Source organism: Oryza glaberrima, chromosome 1 (assembly GCF_000147395.1).
Source record: "Oryza glaberrima chromosome 1, OglaRS2, whole genome shotgun sequence".
Lineage (NCBI taxonomy): Eukaryota > Viridiplantae > Streptophyta > Magnoliopsida > Poales > Poaceae > Oryza > Oryza glaberrima.
In genome coordinates, this window is record NC_068326.1 from 34,993,091 (window position 1) to 35,004,138 (window position 11,048).

At 44.4% G+C, this 11,048-nt stretch overlaps 1 pseudogene; it reads right to left on the reverse strand.

The window, feature by feature from the left end:
* Nucleotides 1–5,759: 5,759 nt before the first annotated feature.
* On the reverse strand, nucleotides 5,760–6,452 carry LOC127771627 (uncharacterized; annotated as a pseudogene).
* Nucleotides 6,453–11,048: the final 4,596 nt, after the last annotated feature.

Genomic DNA, 11,048 nt, shown 5'->3' on the forward strand with positions numbered 1-11,048 from the left:
GCTTCTGTTTGGAGAAAGATTTCTACTCCAATTATTTGTGGAGCGTAGCTGAGAGCATAGTGGACGTATTTTAGCGTGTCATCACCAGTTATCCTTAGCCACTGCTTTGTAGAGATTATATAGAATTGCTTAGTTCTAAAGAAGGTTGTAGTTTTGAATTGTTCAGATTTCATGCTTACACACGAAATAATCAGTGCATGAATAATTTAACAACATTGTATTATTGTTAGTTGGTAGTATTTCAGATCGCAGATAATATGTTTTTCTAGGGCCGCCCTTTTCACTTTTTAGGATACTACTAGACACACTTTATTTTCTTATTAAAAATGATTGTTTCCTTCTACAAAATTAGAGTACATTATTATGAGTTGGTACATATATAGCTAGATTCTACCTACGAAGATGAAGCTAGTTATGCCTTATCACATCGTGCCCACGGCATTTTCTGCTTTCGAAGATGCAAACATATCTTCTTACACACCTACACAGCTATGCACGCAAATGACTGAAACGGAGAAAAGATGTAAGGCGCGTATATAATACTCCCTCCGTTTCACAATGTAAATCATTCTAGTATTTTCCATATTTATTTGATGTTAATGAATCTAGACATATAACATCAATATAATGTAAAAAATGCTAGAATGACTTACATTGTGAAACGGAGGAAGTAGTATACACGAGACAATGCAACATTTCCCATATTCATATTGATGTTAATGAATCTAGACATATATATCTATTTAGATTCATTAACATCAATATAAATATAGAAAATGATAGAATGACTTACATTGTGAAACGGAGAAAGTAGTATACACGAGACAATGCAATATGGTTTCAATTCAGTTTGGTGGCTGTTAGAGGGTATCATCATAAAGACCAATTGAGGGGAGTATTGTTTTTCTTCCCCTCAATTTCGAGGCATGAAAGCTATCGGTATTAACATCATCTGCAGTTCTGCACATCAGTTTGACTCAACGTGTACGTTTATCTGAAGAAGGGATGGCCCCGAAATATTGCCCCGTATTTGTAATAAATAGTCCAAAATAATAAGGGATATATTCTCTCCGTTTTATATTATAAGTCATTTTAATTTTTCTATAGTTACTTTTTTAAGTTTGATCAAGTTAATAGAAAAACATAATAGTATTTTTTTAACACAAAACAAATATATTATCAAAATATATATTAATTGTTTGATTTAATAAAATAAATTTGGTATTTAGATGTTGTTAATTTTTTTATGTAAACTTGGTCGAACTTAAGAAATTTTAAAAGAAAAGGATAAAACAACTTATAATCTGAAAATGACATATCTTCTGAGAGAGGCGTTGTCACGAGAAAAAACAATGTAGCAGCACCATTTGGGTACTCATGGGTATGATAAGGCTGTGTTCTTCCCACACCTTTTTCAAGTCACATCCCTAGTGTTCGGCACACGCGTTTTTCAAACTATTAAACTTTTCAAAAGATTTATATACGAAAATTGCTTTAAAAATCATATTAATCATAAGAAAATGTGTCGCTCTGTTTTACTTGCGCGGGAGATGAGTTTCCAGCCTAATTTTGTCTTGTGTTTAATCGCAAGAAATTTGGTATTAAATAATTCTATCACATTTGATTTTATTATATTTTTCTCACACTAAGATTTACGTTGGATCATTAGTATGAGAAATAGATAATACGGTCATTTTAGAATAAATATTGCCAGTTAACTGACGAAATATGTATACAAGATGGATATAAGCATATAGATAAGACCAAAACAAAACCTCAGGGCATGTAGGGGTGAGGTAAAATTCAGGGCCTGGAAAGGATTGAGGTAAAATTCAGGGCATGCAATGAATTTTCTCGGGTTCTTTTTTTCTGTTTAGAGAATTTGAATTCTGTGGATATGTGTATTTTCAAATGGTGTTAGCCAAACTTCATAGAGAAGTCATCTCGAACTTGATTCTACTCCATAATTTCCACATCTTTGCCAGGGATTAGATTCTTACAAAAAAAAAGAAGGCGTGGTAACGTTGCAAAGCAAATCAGAAATGTAGCTTTGCTAAGCATTTAATTCATATTTCATAGACGAGAGCACAAAACATGTGTTTTTTTTAAAAAAGAATCAATGTGTTGAAGCAGTTGGTGCGATATTCCATCAGTGTGGTGATGCTTTCGCAAGGACTAGAGAATAGTGCTTGATATTCTGCCGTTCCATTTTAGCCATGCGATTTCTGCCGACACAAAGAAGCTGTAACAGAACATCATCTCTCTCTTACTAAAGGAGGGCATCCATCTGCCTATAATTGCTGAGGAGCAACTGTTACAGAGAAGGTGGGCTAACATTAATCGCTAATGGTTGTTTCATGACCAGATTCAACAGTAGAATATAGTAAATGGATGTTAAAATTAACGTTCTGGGGACATCGCAGCATCCTGCCAACTTTCACTTCCACTGATTAGTTGGCGGTTACTGGCGAGAATCTAATTAAGTTTGGTGTACAATCCAATCAGTGAGCGGAGCTCTCTGCTCCAATGTTTTGGCATTTGGCCAACAATTAATTCATGCAGCGAGCAATCCATTTCAGCTCGACAAATGCCAACACAGAGATAGGCACGTCCATGCTCGTCACATGTGGACTTCGTTTGTCAAAATGGCGTGTTGCCAAGAGTGTACGTATCAGTGCACTCCGTTGCTTGTAAACAACTTGGAGAAAATACTGGTCCATCCAAAAAGCAGAAGAAAAGGAAGAAACGAGATAAGGTTCATGATATATACAAGGATACTGTTGGTGGTGCATGATTTGCATATACCTGTACAATAACAGTACAGTACAGTACAGTGGGAGGAGAGGGCTAGTCTGTAAAGCGACGCCCACGCAGAAATGCAGAATACAAAACGAAATACGTAGAGGAAAGGGCATTGCCGCATCAACATCACGGGAAGAATTTTGTTACGGCCCTTTCAATCACGGTACACACCAATTAATGAGATCTGGTTCGAACCAATAGGCTGGACAAGGACAGCACCCCGACCACTTCGCTTTCAGGGGATCCCTGCGTTAAGTTCTTTTTTTTTTTCTTTGACCCTTTTGGTAGGCTACACGCTTCCATGTGTCTCAGAACCGTGAGCTGTGACTGGCTCTCTCCGGTTTCCCTTTTTCTTTCCCACCCAGACACCCAGTCCCGTTTTTTCCCTTCCTTCCAGTACTTATCCCTGCGAGTTTTGTCCCATGAGGCCACATGGACACGCACCGCATGGACGCATGGTCCCCCAACCCCGACCGCGTCCGATCGTTCGGCGTCCCTTCGCACACGACCTGGCTACGGTTCTCCGTTGCTTGGTTGCTTGCCTCCTAGCGCGCGCGCGCCCCGTCACCGTCACGCCGCGCACCACCTGCCAAAAAGGCGTCCCACCACGTCGTCCTCCTCCTCGTAATAGCCGGCCGTTGCTGCGCGCGCCTGCGCGCCGGTGCGTCTCTCGTGTGGAGAGGGGCCGCGGCCGCTGCGACGTGCGGCACGGGCGGCTTTTTCTCCGCAACGGGTGGGCGTGGACGGGGTTGGGTTGATGATGATGATGAGTGGTTTCTCCGCGCGCCGGTGCGGACGCATTGAAGGCGAGCGTGAGTCGCGAGCCGGCGCGCGCGGTGGCGGAGGCAGCCAACCACCCCACCCAGCGCCCGGTGTAAATGTGGTCGAATCGCGATAGTCAGAGCTGCGATCCTGTGACCACCACCGCCACGTCCCACCCAGTGCAGTGCATGAGCCCAGCCCATCGCACTTTTGCACAGATGGATGGATGGATGGATGGTGAGGCCACACAGCCATATCCCGTTCGGGGTCAGACGCACACATGCCTCCATTCAAAGTGCCAAACTGATCAGGCAGCTCGTGATGGACGCGATACACGCCACGAATAAATACCAGATGAGATGAGATATTGAGATGGCAGTTAAACTAAACTACTGCTACTGCTGCTACACGCACTGGCCCAGCTTCTTCACTCCACGTGGGGCAGGGGAAAACAGAGCATGGTACTACAGTAGGAGTAGTACGCTTTGTACATCTCGCAGTGTATAAAGGACGTACGGTTAGTGGGCACGGGGCACGAATCTAGAAGAATTCAATGGGCCAATGGGGAGTGTTACCATCTGAATGTGATTACTGTTGCCGGAGACTTTAAACTAAATGATCTCAAGGCATCGTCCAGCCACGGCTGCTGAGGCAAGGGTATCTTGAGATGCATCACGCATATGGTGGCATGATGGATTTGAGCTAGAGATCATATGGGGGGTGTCACTAGTTTAATCCGTGGGCTCTGCGAGCAACTGAATTGTTTTTCTAGCGCCCAGTGATGACTGATGACTACTGGTCTTAACCGAAAGCATGTAGTTGGTACTAACACCGGGACTTTTTTTACAGTAGCTTTGCAACTGTGTTTGTTAATTCCACATGAGCTTATCAGGCTATGTTATTAAATTGTGATGGTATAAGAGGAGCCTAGCAATCCACGATGCCTTTTTTTTGCCTTATCTAAAGCTCACATCCGCTGGTCTTGTGCGATAGTTTAACAAAAGCCAGCCTTCTCTGCCAACCACTGCCCACAATGGAGGACAATTATACCACCCTTTATTTGCTCAGCACCACAAGTATATTTGCGAGTTAATCACAAGCAACAGGCTTCGTGTATTTTCGTGTAATGATGTTGTAGGCTACTTGTGGTGCCCACATAACCAATCATTACACTCGCCTGGTTTTTCACTTCTGGAAATTGGAGGGCAAAGAGAGCAACGGTGCTACTAACATGAGTAATCTAATGTTATTTCTTCCACGATCTCCTTTCCACCCGTTTTGGAGATCACAGGTGTCCATGGTAAGAAAAGGGGAGAACATAAAAGGTGAGATCAAAATAGTCGGTAGGTAGCATTGCAAATTTTGACAGAAAACAACGGTTACGTAACGAAGCGTGTGATGCCAAAAGAGTCTCTCAAACCTTAAAAGGTGGACATTCGGTCTAACCGAAAATTTCTGTCTTGGCCTTCGGTCTTTCGGTCATTTCAGTATTTGAAGAGTGAAGACCGAATTCCAACACAAAAATATCAGGACCGTCTCAGTCTTGACCGAAATTCAGCAACATTTTTATACATGTAAAGAAATAATGGAAATTTTCAACACAAAAATCACAAAAAAAATTCATAAGCACGTATGAATAAAGACTCTTATTAGGTTGCATGCCTATAAGAGTAGGGATGTGAAAATTAGAGTTTAATCCTATTGAACTTAGTGGGTTGTAGGTTGCATTTAGACTTTTTTTTTAATTTGGTCTTTTCGGTCTATTCGTTTAACCGAGGAGACTAACAGAATTGACCGAACAAAATCCGGTCTTTCACTGCCCAGGACCAAATTGATGACCAAATTTCTCGGTCTCGGTCTCGGTCTTGTCGGTTCGGTCTTTTTCTGCCCATCCCTACTTAAACCAACGCCCTCTTTTTTAGGGATGGCAAGCGTTGCGGGGCCGGGTTGGGCTGGAACGGCCCCGCCCCCGACCCCCGACTTCACCACCCGACGCCGGCTCCGACCATAGATGCGGGTGAAAAATCCCACCCGCCTCCGACCCCTGCGGGGCCCCGCAACCCGACCGGGGACCCGCAGCGAGTAGCATCTTCATCCAATCAGCATAGAAAATCCAAGACAATTATCAACTCAGTGCATCACATGGATTATCTCCTAAGAGACCAACACACCAACCCATGCATCTGGGCACACTTTCATTCACAAGGCACAGTTGGAGATTTGGAGTATTGGAGATGGAGCAATACCTCGCATGTGAATCGCCTGGAGTATTTGGGAGTATTGGAGACGTGAATCGCCGGCCGCCGCCGTGCCTGTGCGCTGCAACCTCGCCGGCTGCGCCTGTCGCCTCGCCACGCCCTTGCATGTCTCGCCGGCCGCCGCAACCTCGCCGCGTGCCCTTGCCTGTCTCGCCTCCCCACCGCGCCCTGCTGCCCTATGCGCCGCCGCCGCCCTGAGCTGGAGCCGTGGAGGGGATGGGAGATGTGAGGCCGGACGCCGGAGAGGAGATTGGAGAGGAGGGGAGGGGAGATGGTGGCTGGCGAGTGGCGACGTCGAGGGTAGGGGAGATGGCGAGATGCGCCGCCGCTGTCTCGCGTGGTGTGACGGGAGGGGAGGGCAAATGGGGAGGAGAGAGTGAGAGCTCGGGTTTAGTACATTATTTTGATGGGTTGGGCATTTTTGGCTTTCAATGGGCTATATTTTGAGAGTTTATATACCCTCCCCGGGGCCCCGCGGGTCACCCGCGGGTGAAATGTTCCCCCGTCCCCTCCCCGGCCAAATGCGGGGCCCCGACCCTGGCGCACCCGCGGGTGAAAAATCCCACCCGCCCCCGCCTCCATAGGGGCGGGTCCCCACAGAGGACCCGGCCCCGCGGGGGAAATTAACATCCCTATTAATAATACCCAATAGTGTTTACATGAAACAGGTGATTAACGACCTTATCGCCTATGAATGGGAGGACGTCAGAAGAGGACAGTTTCCTAATTAAGCCCACAATCGAGTTAAGACGATGTGATAGAATTTAGTTAGTTCCGAGGTGTAATGCATTCATGGCCTGAGCGGCACAAGCTAGCTACCTTCCGTTTCCTTTTCTTCCTTTCCATGGTGTCATGGCGACGCTTAGCAGCATCGTCTTGGAGAGGAAAACCTGTAATGGCCTCCATGACTCATGAGACGAGATGAGCTAGCTTGTGAACAGGTCTCAAGCAGCCAATCAATGTGTTGGCGCCGGCCGGCAAAGTGGCTTTTTTGCGTCTCCGACATGTGAAAGCGTCCGTTGGCCCCCGTCAATCCAGGCTTGACAGCCGTTTCCTTTGATGGTGTCATGGATTCGGCCTGGAACAGCATCACTAGCGTTTGTCTGACGAGAAGGGAAGAAAAAAACGGACGTAAAAGTTCAGGAATAATGCAGTTTCCTAAGCCTACCGTAACATCGATCCATTAATTTCAACATGGAAATTTTGGTTTTTCAAATGTTTAATTTGACCCTATACCTGTGACATGGAAATTTCTTTCTAACCGTTTACCATGGAATTTTCTGGAGATTGTTTGATCTCTGAATGGGTTCATGCACGCATGGCGTTGAATTAGGTTTGAGAGAACACGCATTGGTCACAACTTTGCATATATAGGTAGAGTAGCAAAGGACAAAAAGAGAGGATGGTTCAACTACATAGCGATCAAATACGGCTGAACTGATTAGAAGTTAATAGTGACAAAAGCTTATGTAAAGTAATCTTGGGTAGGATGAGAACTCTATGGCGGGGAAGTTTCCTAATGACCACTGGGTTAAGCTTTTCCAACCTAGAGAGAGTAGAGTGTTGTTTAGCTGTGTCTTTAGGCGTGGATTCACGCAGAGAGACGCTTTGCCCCAATCTAATGCCTAAGCGCGTCAAGCTGATCTCATCTACCCGTCAACGTGGGTCAAACCAGACGACTTGGATGCCATTTTACACAAGGTTATGTGAACGCCCAGATTCTACTCCGTAGCAGTAGCACCATGCTGGCATGCTTCATGTAAACTTGACTACATATAAGCTGATTAGCATGATGGCCTTGGCTAGGAAACCAAATACCAAAAGACTTGAGGACAGATCCGTAACTGCAGGGTTTTTTTACTCGTTTTAGAACATAACCTTGTTATAAACTCATGGAAACTCGTACAGGAAGCTCTCTGTGGACTTTAGGCACTAGTATTTGAGAAGGCAGCTAATGCCAAGCTAGCCGGTGAGCAGGGTTTACGATTCCGACGAAATCCGGTCAGATTTCACAAAATTTCGACGTTTCGACGAGTCTCGAAAGTAGAAATCATCTGAGATTTCGAGGAGTTTCATTCAAATTTAAATTTGAATTGATAAAAAAAAGAAAAAATCAAATAAAATCTTATAAATACTATGATATTTATAGAACCTATTGGGATATAAATTTTCGAAAAAAATGATATATTATGTGTATTTAAACTTACATCAGAGAAGAAAAGAATAAAAAATTAAAAAAAGGAAAACACTTAGATAGGCCGGATTACCGATCAAAATTTCGATGATTTCGATCGGAATTTCGCCTAAATCGACCGGTTTTCAAGAACTTGTCGGCAAACTCAGAGAATCTGTATTCAAATTTTGGTTTGTGAAATTTATTCAGAATTTACCGGTTTTCCACCGGATTTCACGAAATTCTGAATTCCGCCAGTGCCCAAAATGGAAGTGCATGTCGGAATCGTAAACCCTGCCGTGAGTGTTTAAGAAAAGTTATTAAGAACCCAATTTCCAGTTTCTGATTTATTTATTTTAATTCTATCAATATGAGGATTTTTTTTAATTATTTTTTAGTATTTTATTTTTTAAAAAATTTTATTAATAGACATTTCTGAAAATTATTTCCAAATCTGAACCTTCTGTCATGGCGTGGCCAAATCACTTTGTCACGCCACGCGTAGCTGGCGTGGCAGCGTTGTCTTGCCACGCCTCGCTGCCACGCCAAATATTTTTTGGAAATTAATAAAACTTTTTAAAAATAAAAAAATCCACTATGAGTTCTAAGAATTTGCCCGAGGAAATTGTTTGGAAGCAATAGATTTTGAAAGATAATACAACAGTTAGAAGTTTCACAAATCACAAACAAGGCCTAAGGTAGACATGCAGTTTGATATTGATAGAGACATGGTTCGCTATTCTTCTCAACTCATTGAAAACTTGCATGCAACTTTTGAAGATTATTCGTTGAATTAATGTGATGAATTATCTACATAATTTCTAAAATAAACTTTCAGAAATAACTTAGAAAAAGTTATCAAAATTAAGGTTCTAGGAAACACATTTTTAGAAGCATATAACAAATAATCTACGAATGTTTTAGTGAAATAAACTGTAAAGAAAGTACTCTAACGGGAATTTCCAAGCACACCTTAGATTGTGAGCCAATGATTTTTTTAAAGATTTATCAACGATTTTTGTGCTACGAATGTTTTTTGCAATGCAATTCCTCCGTCCCAGAATATAAAAAATTTTAGAGTTAAACACGTTGCTAGAAGTGAATGGTGGAGGGTTGTGATTGGATGATTAGTGGAGAGGTAGGTGGGAAAAGTGAATGATGGAGGGTTATGATTGGTGAGGAAGAGAATGTTGGTGGAGAAGTTGTTATATTTGGAATAAATCCTGATGGCTAAAGTTATTATATTTTGGGACGGAGGAAGTACATCTTACCTCTACGAGTACATCCATAGACTGGGCTAATATATTTGAAGGTTGACTAAGCATATCAGAACCATTTCACTATTGACGGGTATATTGCTAATAGTGAAAAATAATTAATGTAAATACAAGTCCCATATTAAGTTTATAATTTAAACTCGAGTGTGGCCATGTTTTACTACCACGGACATAACTAGCCGAGCTAAGCTCAGTTCGTACTTCGAAGTGCTACAAACATTCTGGCAAAAGTAGGAGATTTATTCTACTGTATAGTCTGTTATACTATCATATTAGAAGCCATTAAATTTGCACCGGTTTATTTTAGGGACAGTTGCTTATTTGACCCTCTTTCGAAGCCTAATTATCAATATGACCCTACTTTTTTTAGTTTGCTTATTTGATCCTACTTTTTAAAAACGAACACTCCCTTTGACCCTGTTTCTTTAGCACCGTTAAGATTTCATTAAAAAAATAAAAGAAATAAATTTATTTTCCATAATGACCAAAATACCCTCCAAGCCTATGCACATCTAACCCTATCTTGTGTGCTTGGGCGGCGACGCACGGAGGGGTAGCGGCGGCGGGCCTCTGAGGGAGGGAATCCGCGCCGGCGCCGGCTCGCGGAGGGAGGACGGCGACGCCGGCTGCGGGTGGAGGTAGCATCTGTGGGTGGGCCGCGGCGGTGCGTCGAGGAGGAGGGGCCGCTGCGGCGGCTCGACGAGGAGCAGCGGCTCATGGAGGGCGGCGGCGGGCCTCCGAGGGAGGGAATCCGCGCTGGCGCCAGCTCACGGAGGGAGGACGGCGACACCAGCTGCGGGTGGAGGTAGCGGCGATGGGTGGGCCACGGCGGCGCGTCGAGGAGGAGGGGCCGCTGCTGCGGCTCAACGAGGGGCGGCGGCGGCGGGCCATGAAGGGAGGGAGGGAGGACGGCTGCGCCGAGGCATGAAGGGATTTGCCGTGGCGGCGGTTGCGGGTGGAGGGCCGTGGCGGCGCGACGAGGAGTGGCGTCGGGCAAGGGCCTAGAGGACGACGACTGCGGCGTTGCTCCTCCTCGATCTGAAAGGACGAGCGGTGGCGCTGCTCCTCCTCGATCTGAAAGGACGAGCGGTGGCGCTGCTCCTCCTTGACTAGAATAGGGAGGACGGCAGCGACGGGCGACGAGCGGTAGTGCACAGGGGAAGGGACCGCCAGTGGTGGTGGTGCGGAGAGGAGGAAGCACCGACGGTGGCAGCGCACCATGTGACATGTTTTTCTTTTTCGGTTGACACAAATTTGCACGAGAAACTGGGTTAAATTGACAAGGGTATAATTGGAATTTTTGTCTTGAGTTAACACCGTCACGTTGCCTTCACGGAATAGGGCTAAACCTCATCTTCGTTTAAAAAAAAAGGTTAAATGAGCAAAGTCGAAAAAACAGAGTCAAATTGGTAGTTAGTCTTAAAATTAGGGTAAAAACACAATTGTCCCTTTATTTTAATAAAGCCCAGTTTGATTTGGTTACAAACTAGGACGAATATACGCCAATTTTGGCATGCATAATTCTCCATTAACTTCTTCTATTCCAGTCCATTATCTTCTTTGCCATCATTGATATATGCCTAACAATTCTCACCGACTACGCTAATCACCGTGAGCCCATCCCCAAATCTGGGCCCTTGACGTACACGAGATTGGCCCCGCGGGGCGGCAAAAATGGGCAAAAATCGGTGAAGAACTTCGCTTCCACTCCGGTCTCCCCCGTCTCTCCCCCGTTTGTTTCCTGTATATAACGCGCTCCTGCTGCCTCACACCCCC